This window comes from Eleutherodactylus coqui, chromosome 1 (genome assembly GCF_035609145.1).
Source record: "Eleutherodactylus coqui strain aEleCoq1 chromosome 1, aEleCoq1.hap1, whole genome shotgun sequence".
Lineage (NCBI taxonomy): Eukaryota > Metazoa > Chordata > Amphibia > Anura > Eleutherodactylidae > Eleutherodactylus > Eleutherodactylus coqui.
In genome coordinates this window covers 39,374,275-39,388,834 of record NC_089837.1, presented here as the reverse complement: position 1 = coordinate 39,388,834, position 14,560 = coordinate 39,374,275, and the positions used below count along the sequence as shown (strand labels likewise).

The 14,560-nt window shown below is 42.9% G+C and overlaps 2 protein-coding genes across 2 annotated transcripts in view; both read left to right on the top strand.

Moving 5' to 3' along the window:
• The window catches only part of LOC136612439 (zinc finger protein 721-like), a 564,334-nt gene that overhangs the window by 338,088 nt on the left and 211,686 nt on the right, over positions 1 to 14,560 (top strand). The window lies entirely within an intron of this gene.
• Positions 12,065 to 14,560, top strand: part of LOC136615698 (zinc finger protein 420-like) — a 39,140-nt gene continuing 36,644 nt past the window's right edge. Inside the window, exon 1 of the mRNA XM_066594177.1 lies at positions 12,065 to 12,179. The gene's annotated coding sequence lies outside the window, so the exon portion shown is untranslated. The remainder of the gene's footprint in view (positions 12,180 to 14,560) is intronic.

Sequence of the window (14,560 nt, the reverse complement as noted above, 5' to 3'; positions counted from 1 at the left end):
AGACGCAACGATGATCGCTCAAAATTCGCTCAAACGTCAGTTTGAGTGACAGTTTTGAGCGATCATTTTGCATAAACTCTCAGCCTTTCGCTGAATGCAGATAACAGCTGGAGGTCTGTTATCAGCATTCAGCTGCTTTGTTCTCGAGCGGGTCTACGGCTGAAAGAATGCTATCAGTGCTATCCCGCTGAGGCCTTAGCATGCATTCCTGATGAGACACGTCGCTGACTTCAAGCTGGCTTGAAGTCAGCGATGAACGAATACTGCACGAAAAGTGCACAATGGCATTCATTTAGACACAGCGATTATCGCTCAAAAGATGGCTTTTGAGCAAATTTTGAATGATAATTGTTGTGTAAATGGGCCTTAATCCATTAAGGACCAAGCACCGTAAATATACAGCGCCTGGTCCTGGGGTTTAATCCCAGCCAATAGTATATCTGCAGTGTGGGATTTAAGCCCTTACTCTTGTAATCTGGCAGTAGCAGGTTGGCTTCTAGGCTGTCAGAATCAGTTTAAGGCCACTTCTCCTGTAAAAGCTACATAGTGCTCAGTGAGCTCTTGGTAGAGAATGCAGGAAGCAGCACTGTAATTTCCTGCATGGAGCCCAGCGGTGGCACATGCGCAGTACAGATTTTGCAGCACCGTTGCTAGGCGATGACGCGGATCCCCCAATGATGATTGCAGAAGGGCTGCAAGTCAGACGGCTTCCATTGACTTCAATGGAAGCTGTTTGCATGGAATCCGCCTAAAAATAGAGCATGCTGTGATTTTTTTCCTCTGCAAGCAGAAAATTACAGTTGGTTTTTGCTTGTGTGCAGGGGAAAAAAACATTGCTTTTCCATTGCAGACTATGGGTGGTATTTGCTACAGAATCCAAAGGTTGACGCCCGCTCCGGATTCCGCAATGCAAATCTGCCCGTGTGCAGGCGGAATTGTCTTTGCACATACTGCAAACACTAAAAATACTATGTTATCCCTGTCCACTGGTATTTTCCCCTCCACATTCAAACATTCTATCATATCCCCTCTCCTAAAGAAATCGACTCTTGACCCAACTGATGCCGCCAACTACCGTCCTATCTCTAACCTCCCCTTCATCTCCAAACTACTACGCCTGATCTATTCCTGCCTTACTCGCTTTCTCTCCGACAACTTCCTCCTCAACCCCCTCCAGTCCGGTTTACGCCCCCTCCATTCGACTGAAACCGCCCTCACAAAAGTGTCTAATGACCTGTTAGCGGCCAAGTCAAGGGGCGACTATTCCCTACTAATTCTTCTTGACCTGCCTGCTGCATTTGACACTATCGACCATGACCTGCTTCTCACTATACTTTGCTTTATTGGCCTAAAGGACACCGCTCTCTCCTTGTTCTCCTCCTACCTCTCTGACCGCTTTTTCAGCGTCTCTTTTGCTGGCTCTACCTCCTCTCCACTTCCTCTCGCTGTTGGGGTCCCCCATGGCTTGGTCCTGGGCCTCTCCTCTTCTCTACTTACACTATACGTGTTTTCGAAATTGCATAATCTTAAATAATTTCCGGAAAGGCTATCTGATACAAAATATCCGATGACAGTGACATCATTGTCACTACCGACAAACAACAGAGCAGAGGAGAAAGAGGTACAGCAAGAAATGACTCTACCCAAAAACAACAGAGGAGAGGAGAATGCGGGTAGAGTCATTTCTTGCTGTATCTCTAACAGAGCAGAGGAGAAAGAGGTACAGCAAGAAATGACCCTAACCACAAAGAACTGTGTAGTAAGCACACAAAGTCCTCTTGAATAGAGAAAAAGAAGTGCTGTTGTGAAGTAGAAAAGGAGAGTGGTGGTTGTGGGGGATTCCCTATTGAGAGGTACAGAGGCCGCTGTCGGCAGACCTGACAACTCAGGAGAGGTGTGCTGTCTTCCAGCTACACAAATGAAAGATGTGTCTGATAGGCTGTCAAGACTCTTCAGTCCTACAGAACACCACCTATTCCTACTAATACATGTAGGGACAATGGACACTGCAAAAAAGGACCTTGCAACTATCTGCTGAGATTTTGAAGACCTTGGAACGAAGGTGAAGGAACCAGGAGCACAGATGGTCTTCTCATCAATCCTCCCAGTGGATAGCCATGGAATAAGAAGATGGAACAGGATTCTAGAAGTGAACAACTGGCTACGTCGATGGTGCCATCAGCAAAGATTTGGATTTCTAGACCATGGAGTGAATTACCTATACAATGGACTGCTTGCTAGAGACGGATTGTACCTTACAAAAACAGTTAAGCATATATTTGGTGGGCGCCTTGCTTCACTCATTAGGAGAGCTTTAAACTAGAACAATATGGGAAGGGAAGTGAAAGGCCAGATAAAAATATACAGCTAATTAATACATTAGAGAACTTTGCTATTAGAAGGGAAAGAAAGAAGAAAGACTAAAAATTCAGAGGGAAAGTAGAGGAACAAGAGACACCGATCACAAACTAAAAGGTTTTTACACAAATCCACAGAGCATGGAAACAAACAAGGAAAATTGCAGCTCCTAACACAAGAAAAAAAATATGATGTTATACCCATCACGGAAACTTGGTGGAATGATACACCTGATTGTAATACAAGGCTTGAAAGATACAACTTGTTTATAAGAAACAGACCTAAAAAAAGGGGAGGAGGTATTGCATTGTATGTTAGGAAAACATTCATCTCCACAGAGATTCAAGCTTCAGAGCTGGGAGTTCTATAGAAACTGTTTGGGTAAGAATACAAGGAGAGAACAACAGAAAGGACACTATTGTAGGCATTTACTATAGGCCACCTGCACAAGCAGAAGATATTGATGAACTCTTTCTACATCAGATGGCCATGCTCTCAAAGAAGCATGACACAGTGATCATGGGGGATTTTAACCCTTTCCAATCCACTGTCTGACGTCTGAAGACATTATGATTTAAGGCTGTACAGCTCCAATGCTGCAAGATGTCCATTGGGGTTCTCTTACTGTGTATTGCCAGCCTCTCTGCTGTCGGAGCCTATCCAACGTGTCACCTCATGCAGTACTGGCTTTAGCCAGCAGATAGTGCCGTTGTATAACAGCAGAAAAAGAGTAAGCCCCCTAGGAAAACCAGGATACAAATTAGATTGGAAAGGGTTAACTATCCGGACATTTGTTGGGAATCTCTCTCAGGTAAAAGTAATGAATCCAACAAATTCTTATCTGCTCTTGCTGATAACTTTATCTTCCAAAAGGTTGAAGAGAAAACAAGGGCATCTGTTATCTTGAACCTAATTCTTACCAACAGGGAGAAAATGCTTTAGGAAGTAAGAGTGGCTGGATCCTTAGGAGGCAGTGGTCATGCTATCCTTGAATTTTGGATAAAGATGGGAGGAAGACCCGAGAAAACTCAGAACTCAATGTTGGATTTCAGAAAGGCAGATTTTAATGAACTCAGAAAAAGGATAGGAAGAATCCAATGGCTGGATGTTCTTAATGACAGAAATGCACAAGAAGGTTGGGAAATATTGCGAAATGAGATTCTCAAAGCACAATCGTTAACAATCCCTAAAAAAAGGAAGAATGGGAAGCATTTAAAGAGACCATAATGGATGAACGCAAAACTTACACTCTTGTTAAAAACGAAGAAAAATATGTCTATCAAATTGAAAGAGGGGGGGATATCTAAAGAAGAATATAATGAGGTCTGCAGAAACTGTAGGGCAAGTGTCAGAAATGCTAAAGCTAATAATGAATTAAGGCTTGCAAAAGGCCAAAGGTAATAAAAAAGGATTTGGAGAGTATGTCAAAAGCAAAAGAAAAGTCAAAGATGCTATTGGATGCTTACAAGAGGAAAATGGTGAATTGGTTAAGAATGATGTTGGGAAGGCCGAACTTTTAAATTCTAATTTTGTGTCTGTTTTCTCTCAGAAAGGAGATGGCACATCAACTGATCTTCCCTGTGCTATTGGGGGGATAAAAGAATGCAGACTATCTATAAGCAGAGAGATGGTGAAGGAACACATAGCTAACTTAAATTAATTCATGTTTCAAGGTCCAGATGAATTACATCCTAGGATACTAAAGAAAGCAGCGGAGGTAATTGCTGAACCACTTGTCATAACCTTTGAATATTCCTGGAGAACAGGAGAAGTCCTGGAAGATTGGAAAGGGGCAAATGTTGTCCCTATCTTCAAAAAAGGGAAGAAGGTGGATCCAGGAAACTACAGGCCTGTGAGCCTGACTTCTATAATCTGTTATCTTTAAACAAATTATTAAACAGTATGTATGTAACTACTTGGATGAGAATCGAGTAATTAACCAGAGCCAGCATGGGTTTGTAACACACAAGTCATGCCAGACGAATCTAATTTCCTTCTATGACAGAATCACCTACTGGGGTTATGAGGGAAATGCAGTGGATATAGTATATCTTGAATATAGTAAAGCATTTGACAAAGCATCTCATACTATACTTATTGAAAAAATGACCAAATATGGGATTGACAAGGCAACTGTTAGGTGGATTCACAACTGGCTAAGTGATCGTACTCAAAGAGTTGTCATAAATTGCTGCACATCCAAGTGGAAAAATGTATCAAGTGGGGTACCACAAGGCTCTGTCCTAGGCCCAGTGTTGTTCAACATTTTTATAAATGATATGGACGAGGGAATTGATAGGAAGCTGATCAAATTTTTCGACGACACAAAGCTAGGAAGCCTAGCTAACACTAGGGAAGAAAGAGAGTATTCAAAAAGATCTAGAAAAGTTTGAAAAGTGGGCAGCGACTAACAGAATAGTATTTAACAAGGAGAAATGCAAAGTCCTACATCTGGCCAAGAAAAATGAAAAAAGCACATACAGAATGGGAGGATTTGGGCTAAGAGGCAGCACATGTGAAAAAGACTTGGGTATACTAATAGATCATAGACTGAACATGAGTCAACAATGTGATGCAGCAGCCAAAAAGGCAAACACAATTTTGGGATGTATTAAGAGACGCATAGAGTCTAGATCATGTGAGGTAATTATCCCCCTCTACTCTTCCTTGGTCAGACCTCATCTAGAATTCTGTGTCCAATTCTGGGCACCCCACTTTAAAAAAGACATCGACAAACTAGAGCAAGTTCAGTGACGAGTTACCAAGAGTGGTCTGCAAATCATGTCCTATGAGGAACGGTTAAAAGATCTGGGAATGGTTAGCTTGTAAAAAAGAAGGCTGAGAGGAGACTTAATAGCCTACATATATCTGAAGGGCTGTCACAGTGCAGAGGGATCAGCCCTATTTTTATTTGTACAAAGAAAGACTAGGAGCAATGGGATGAAACTCAAAGTTAGGAGACAGAGATTAGATAGTGACAAGGGCGATCAATGAGTGGAACAGGTTGCCACGGGAGGTGGCGAGTTCTCCTTCAATGGAAGTATTCAAACAAAGGCTGGACAAATATCTATCAATCCTGCACTGAGCAGGAGGTTGGACCAGATGACCCTGGAGGTCCCTTCCAACTCTACCATTCTATGATTGTAATGAACTTCAGTTTAACTTCAGTCATTGATGTTCTTTATCTGTTCTGGATGAGTTTTATTTTTGAGAAGGATCGCTGTGCAGTACTATTCGTACCCATCATGGAAAGGTAGAGTCTTAAGGAAATTTGCATGTTATAAGAGGTATCCTTTATGTTTCTATCATGTAATAGTTTGTAGAGGAATAATTCATAACAGGTGATAGAGTCATTGTCTAAAAAAAAAAAACTTTCAAGAACTAGGCAAACCGAATCAGCTCATCTTCCAGGTAATTCTTGGGATCGTCGGGATAATGACTCACCAGCTTCTTGGCTTCGGAGCGAATCTCTATAGAAGTAAGGATGTCTAGTTTGCCAAGAAAATCTAACCGTGAGAAAATTAACTCGTAAGCAGGAAGTCGCCGTTCAAGCAAAGCTGAGAACTGATCAATGGTTTGTAGGAAGGAGGAAATTATCAGAAGCGGAGAGCTCAACCCCAGAAGGACTGTCACAATACAGGGGTCATAAACGAATGTGTACTTTATGCTGGCGTCGTTGCCGGTACTCATTTGTACTGGACAACTGGGCTCCCTGATGTTCATAGTCAGCGAAGGAGTTTTGCGTTGATTGCACATCAGATTGCAAAGATTGTAGAACAGCAACGACAGTCTTCAAATCCAGGTGTGGGTTTTGTAGACACAAATTTGTTTTGTTGGAAGCTTGAAGAATGCCGTTCCAGAATGTGGCGTATATTCCAGTCTCCAACATAGACATCTGATCATACGGGCCAGTCACGGTGCAACTGCAATATTAGAGTATCTGCAATAGCTGTGTACCCGTGCACAGGAGATTTTGTAACATCAGCCCGGCAAGACCATTGCGTTGTAGAAATTCTTTGAGGTAGAGAAAACTGATTTCCTTTCCCTTCACATTTCATGGCCGACTTAAGCGCCTTTGGTAATATTTCAAACAGATGATCTGAAGCAGTGAAGAATACGTAGAGCTCCTCAAGAAAGCAGAAAAATCAGACAGCTGTTTAACAGCACTCAGCTTCTTCTTTTCCCACAAGATTTAAGCTGTGGGCAGCAAAAGGTACCCAGATTGTTTTAGGATTTTCTCCTCTAATCTTGGCTTGAAGACCATTGAATTTCCCACTCATGGCTGCTGCATTCTCATATGACTGACTTCGACAGTCTTTAATATCTATTCCATGTCCGTTAAGAAATTTTGTCAATCCTTGTTGCATTTTCTCTGCCAAGTGACCTTGATTTGGCAGAAATTGTACAAATCATTCTACTGGCACCCCGTTCTCTATATATCGAAATACCAATGATAGCTGGTCGATGTGCCCTTCATCGGATGATGAATCAAGCAATATGGAGTAATACTGTTTGTTGTAGATAGTTGATGATAAATAGTTGGTGTGTCCGGATCTTCTAGTTGTGTGATTCTGAACGTGTAAACGTACAATTTCATCATATTCTGCTAGAAGCTCTAACATTCCAAGGCAGTTTACATTTGGAGGGCATCCGACTTTTTCTTCTCTTCCCCAGAGTGCCAAACCGCATTCGCATAGAAATGTAATGACAGAGACTGAGCGTTTTAGAATTTCTTTCCAATAGTTAGCCATTTCTCCAACTTTTTTGGCATGTTTCATGTCAACATGACCTTTTTCCACTGACTTTTGTGCAAATGCCATGATAGATTCCACGTGTTTCTTCGACTGTTCATATTCACACAAATGGCTTGTTGCATGCTTCCAATCGCAGAATCTATCAGCATTAAGCTGGGTTATATTTGGATTCATCAGTTTGCACATACAGCAGTACACACGACCAGTTGCCGGTGAAAAATATAACCATTCCCGTCTTGGTCAACTTCCTCACCGTTTTGTTTTTCTCTGTTAAACATCTTTCTTGTGCATCTTCTGGTTGTACTGCTGTCCTGTTGCTTCACAGGCAGGCATTCGGCATGCACGTGGCACCTGCGACCATATTGCAAATCTGCGTTGGACCATGGAAAAAGCTAGAGAATACCAAAAGAATATCTACATGTGCTTCATCGACTACCCCAAGGCCTTTGACTGTTTCGACCATGACAACTTATAACAGGCCCTACAAGAGCTGGGCCTATCGGCACATCTAGTCAAGCTGATAAAAATCACGTTATACCACTCAAGAAGCCACTGTGAGAACACAGTATGGGAACACAGATTAGATTGGGATCGGCAAAGGCTCCGACAGGGCTGCATCCTCTCACCCTTGTTTAGCATATATGCGGAAGTGATCATGCGTAAAATGGACCTAGGTGAATTGAAAATCGGGTTGAAATTAGGTGGAAGAAACATCAACAATCTCCATTATGTGGATTACAGAAGCAGGTCTAAAGCAGCTGATATGTAAGATTAAAACTGAAAGTGAAAAAATGGGCCTCTACCTGAATTTAAAGGAGACTAAAACTATGACAACTGCAAAAAATGGCCAAATTCAAATCAAATTTGACAATGAGGTCATAGAATACAGGCGAGACTTCTTCTTCCTTGGCTGGAGAATCTATGCAAGAAATAAAACATAGGATAGCATTAGCACGAAGCACAATGCTAAACATGAACAAAATCTGGAAAAGCAGGGATATTGGTATAGCAACTAAAAGCAAGATAGTGCAAATCACCATTTTCCTCATAGCCATGTATGGATGTGAAAGCTGGACTGTGAAAAAAGCTGATAGAAGGAGGATTGATGCGTTGGAGCTGTGGTGCTGGTGAAAGCTGCTGCATATGCCCTGGATGGCGAGCATAACAAACAGAGAAGTCCTGAATTGTATAAGACCTGATATATCACTGGAGGGCAAGATGACCCAATTCAGACTCATGTATTTTGGCAATGTAATGCGGGCAGAGTTGCTAGAAAACTCTATAATGCTTGGACAGATCAGTGGAAAAAGAAGACTCCACACTGCTGGTAAGAATCGGGAGCTGGTAAATCCTGGCTTCCCTGAAGATAAATGCTTGATTCAGCTGCTTGCATTGCAGACCTCCTACCTGCACTACCTCCTCCAACGACTCCCTCTGCAGACTGACTACTCTTCACTGCACTGACTCCTCCTTCACTTCCTGCATTTCTCCCGCACTTTCTCTCCTCTCCTCCCCCTCAGCATAGAGGCTCCTTGTATAGTTTCCTGCTCTGAACTCTAGCTGCCACCCCTCTACCAATCAGTGAGGACATAACATCCAGCCAATAAGCAACCAGCTGTTTATCAAGCTTTTAGCTTAGGAAAGGGAGAAACAGGGTTTCTCACACATAAGGCACCTCCTATGCCTCCTGGAAGCACATAGGCAGGTGTCACTGGACAAACATTGGGTGGCTATTCTGGAGGACTGTCTGGGCCACTACACCTGCAGCACAGAACTCAAGTGTCTGGAGGTTTTTTTAGTCCTCCAGACACACTGACACAGCTGTCCCTGATGATAAGCACACATTCAAGTACGTATGCATACATACGTAAAGGCATACACAATTTATTTTTTTCTATTAATTTATTTTTTGAATTTACATTGTAGCAATGTCTGTGTAGAGGGTTGGTTGACAACATCACAGAGGCTCACTTAGCCCCAATAAAAGTTCAAGTTGCTTTACTTTTTCTTACTTTCAGTAATAACAGGTAACACAACGAAACAGCAGCCACTGGCGGCCCTTGAGCTTAAGTGCAAAATGGAACACAAAAGAAACCATAACACAGCAAGGCACCAGCTGTACCTTAGGTTCTTCTCACCCAAGACTGACTTGCAGTGAGCATTAATCAGGAACCCACAGTAGTTGCACTCACTTACAGGCTCTGACCCTGACTGCATGGCCTTGCAGTCTTTTATGTCCCAGTAATGAGCTCAGTGTTTTCAGCTGAGCTCACTGAAACCCGCAAGAAAGCTCTTGACTGGATCCCTACCCCACCCAGGCTAAGTGTAGAGTGGATAGGAGCCGTGTGTGTAATAACTATGCAGGTCACTAGAGAGTAGTCAGGATAGCCAGGAGTTGTTACCAGGAAGTCTCAGGTCACCGTACAGATGGAGGAAATGGGTAGCGTCATTAGGAGAGAAGCCAGGAGTAGTTATGAGAAAGTCTTCAAGTCACTTGTAGCGGAGAAGGAGGAGAGGAGCTAGATCAAGGCTGGGAAACGCAATAATTACATTGTGGTGCAGTGGCAGAGTCAGGCTTTTCTACTGAACCTAATTAACAGCAAAACGTGTCAGGACAGGGGAACAGACCAGGAATATGAGCAAGGTCAACTATCCAGAGGCCCAATAGTGTCTGGGTGAGATATAAATATCCACCCCACCTCTTCTCTATACCAAAGGGCAGGGTAACTTTACCCATCAAACAATGCACCCTCGACAAGGCATCCGCATTACCCTGAGACTTGCCGAGTCTATATTCGAGGAAAAATTGAAGTTCTGTGAGTTTGTGTATTTAATGTGTCAGTCCTTTCAGGGAGAGCGGGGCCGAAGTTCCAGCATGGGGCCGCTTTTATTGAGGCGATCGCTCTGCTTGTAGGTAGGGCCAAGTCATCTTCCCTGCAGCACAGGGTCAGTTTTCCCTAACCCGTGTCTTTGGGTCACGTTCGTGTGGGCCTGGTGCTTATTTGCCCACACGAACGTAACAACAGGTACGAGTCACTTCGGCTTTACCTTCTTAGAAGGCAAGATTCTCTGTCTATCAGGGCTTAATTAAATTTACATGGTAATTCCTGTATGGCTTTCTTTTGCCCAGCTGGTATACTTTATAATTTAACTTCCCCAACCTTCTCTATGACCTTATAGAGGCCTTGCCATTTAGCGAAAAATGTATTTTTGACTGTGGTCACCAAGATCAGGACACGGTCCCCAGGGTAAAATTCTCAAATCTTGGCAGACAGATTTTACACCCTCCTTTGGGCCTCTTGTGCCGCCTGCAGGTGTTCTCTAACAATAGGCATTACCGTAGCAATGTGGTCCTGTATTCCACATGCTCAATGATACTCTTGTAGGGAGTCTACTCCATTTACCATGTTTCCTTGGCAATGTCTAGCAGCCCCCTTGGGTGACGCCCATAGACCAATTCAAAGGGCGAGAACCCTGTAAAAGCCTGTGGCACCTTTGTAATGGAAAACATCAGTTAGTGTAATAGACAGTCCTGCAGGTCTGCATATGAATAGAGGGGGATCGCGGGTCTATCCCGCTCCATACAATGCGGGTTCTGGCTGTTTCTTACAGCTGACACTCGCCTGGCCATAGCTCCAATAAGCAGTGCCGCTGAGCGGAGCTGTTAACCCTTTAAATGCCACTGTCAATGCTGACCGCTGCAGTTAAATGTCCCAATCGATGTTCAGGGGTCCCACACTGCCCCCCCGTGATAAGATCGAGGGCAGCCGTGTGGTTGCCATTACAGGGCTGCCATTACAGAGTGTCTATTAAGCCTTACCTGTGGCAGAGCTTAATAGAATGCCTGTTAGATTGCGGTATGATGTAATGCAATGGCACTCCATCATCCTGCAGGAGCGATGAAAGAATTGCAACTTGTCTCCTAGGGGGACTAAAAGAAAATGTAAGAATTAGCTTAAAAGATTTTTATTATTTATAAAAAAAATAAAAATAAAGGTAATAAAAGTTTTAACCCCCCCCCCCCCGTCCTTTGCCATATTTATAATAAAGCAATCTAAAAACTAAAACATAAACAATATTTGGTATTGCTGCATCCGTAAAGTCCGATCTATCAAAGTAACGCATTATTTACCCTACAAGAAAGAAAAAAAAAAACATCGCCAGATTTGTGCTTTTTTTGGTCATCCCGTCTTTAAGAAAAAATGTAATAAAAAGCGATCAAATAGTTATATGTACTCCAAAACGGTACCAATAGAAACTACCGGAAGTCTCGCAAAAAAATGAGCCTATGCAAAATAAAAAAGTGATGGCCGTCAGAAAATGGCGGGAGATAATTTTATATAATTTTTTTTCCACTTCACTCCACTTAAAAGTTTTTCAGTCCATTATATGATACATTATATACTACCGTATATACCGGCGTATAAGGCGACGGGGCGTATAAGACGACCCCCCAACTTTCACCTTATACGCCGGTATTACAGTGGAGGAAAAAAAAATCATTACTCACCTCCCCCGGCGTTCTGGAAGCGGGGATTTCAAGCCCCGCATTCAGAAAGCAATGCTGCGCCGGGGACGAGGAGCGAGCGACATCCTGCCGGAGCGCGACAGAACGCCGGGGGAGGTGAGTAATGATTTTTTTTTTTTACACTTTTTTTTTTTGTATTACCGGCGCATAAGACGACCCGCGACTTCAGAGCAGATTTTTCGGGGTTCAAAAGTCGTCTTATACGCCGGTATATACGGTACTACTGAAAAAGACAACTCGTTCTGCAAAAAACAGCCTCATACAGCCACGGCGATGCATGAATGAAAGAGCTGCGAGCCAATCATATCTGCAATTTCTTTCCTTCATTCAAAGCACAGAAGCTCCACCTCCTCGTGTCACATGTAACCACTTCTACTCACTGCTGAGCTCCACCCCCTCAGGTGCTGATCACATGACGGTGACATCATCACAGGTCCTATCCAGTGTATCAGGTCCTGGCCCCTGCTATTGTCTCTGTTATCAGCCAGAGGATATATATATATTGATATCAGAGCTCTGCCTGTGACTCCGGCCGGCAGGTAAGAGGCGGTGGAGGGTCAGACAGGGTCCATGTGCTTATTACAGTGGATGCTACGTTTCCCATTATGTGTATTTATTGGCATTAAGTATTCGCACATGCAAGTGTGTTTTTTTTTTACTGTACCATTTTCACACGCACCTTGTGTGCAACAAAAAAAACATTCAACTGATGCTACATGTATATGTGTGTGTCTGTGTGTGTGTATATATATATATATATATATATATATATATATGTGGGAGTAAGCCCTCACTGACAGGCTGACTGATTGACTCGCCACTTATTCTCTAACTTCCCAATGTCATACAAACATGAAATTTGACATGAGCATTTTAAGTGCAAAAGTGACCCCCCCCCCCCCTATGTAATGTAACTAATAACACATCTGTACCGCACAAAAGTGAAATTTGGTGCGACCGTTCTTTACATCTGTGTGTATATACTGAGGAGAGTCCACCTGACCACTGTGTGTGTATATACCGAGGAGAATCTCCCTCACCTCTATGTGTACATACTGAGGAGAATCTCCCTCACCTCTATGTGTATATACTGAAGAGAATCTACCTCACCTCTATGTGTATATACTGAGGAGAGTCTACCTCACCTCTATGTGTATATACTGAGGAGAATCTCCCTCACCTCTGTGTGTATATACTGAGGAGAATCCACCTCACCCCTACGTGTATATACTGAGGAGAATCTACCTCACCTCTATGTGTATATACTGAGGAGAATCTAACTAACCTCTATGTGTATATACTGAGGAGAATCTACCTCACCTCCATGTGTATATACTGAGGAGAATCCACCTCACCTCTATGTGTATATACTGAGGAGAATCCACCTCACCTCTATGTGTATATACTGAGGAGAATCCACCTCACCTCTATGTGTATATACTGAGGAGAATCTCCCTCACCTCTATGTGTATATACTGAGGAGAATCTCCCTCACCTCTATGTGTATATACTGAGGAGAATCTACCTCACCTCTATGTGTATATACTGAGGAGAATCTAACTAACCTCTATGTGTATATACTGAGGAGAATCTACCTCACCTCTGTGTGTATATACTGAGGAGAATCTACCTCACCTGTCTGTGTATATACTGAGGAGAATCTAACTCACCCCTATGTGTATATACTGAGGAGAATCTACCTCACCTCTGTGTGTATATACTGAGGAGAATCTAACTAACCTCCGTGTGTATATACTGAGGAGAATCTACCTCACCTCCATGTGTATATACTGAGGAGAATCCACCTCACCTCCATGTGTATATACTGAGGAGAATCTACCTCACCTTCATGTGTATATACTGAGGAGAATCCACCTCACCTCCATGTGTATATACTGAGGAGAATCCACCTCACCTCCATGTGTATATACTGAGGAGAATCCACCTCACCTCCATGTGTATATACTGAGGAGAATCCACCTCACCTCTGTGTGTATATACTGAGGAGAATCTACCCCACCTCTATGTGTATATACTGAGGAGAATCTACCCCTCCTCTATGTGTATATACTGAGGAGAATCTCCCTCACCTCCATGTGTATATACTGAGGAGAATCCAACTAACCTCTATGTGTGTATACTGAGGAGAATCTAACTAACCTCTGTGTGTATATACTGAGGAGTATCTCCCTCACCTCTATGTGTATATACTGAGGAGTATCTCCCTCACCTCTATGTGTATATACTGAGGAGAATCCACCTCACCTCTATGTGTATATACTGAGGAGAATCCACCTCACCTCTATGTGTATATACTGAGGAGAATCTACCTCACCTCTGTGTGTATATACTGAGGAGAATCTCCCTCACCTCTGTGTGTATATACTGAGGAGAATCTTCCTCACCTCTGTGTGTATATACAGAGGAGAATCTAACTAACCTCTATGTGTATTAACCGAGGAGAATCTATCTCACCTCTGTGTGTATGTACTGTGGAGAATCTACTTCACCTCTGTGTGTATATACTGAGGAGAGTCTACCTCACCTCTATGTGTATATACTGAGGAGAATCTACCTCACCTCTATGTGTATATACTGAGGAGAATCTACCTCACCTCTATGTGTATGTACTGTGGAGAATCTACCTCCCCTCTGTGTGTATATACTGGGGAGAGTCTTCCTCACCTCTATGTGTATATACTGAGGAGAATCTTCCTCACCTCTGTGTGTATATACTGAGGAGAATCTTCCTCACCTCTATGTGTATATACCGAGGAGAATCTACCTCACCTCTGTGTGTATATACCGAGGAGAATCTCCCTCACCTCTATGTGTATATACTGAGGAGAATCTACCTCCCCTCTATGTGTACATACTGAGGAGAATCCACCTCACCTCTATGTGTATATACTGAGGAGAA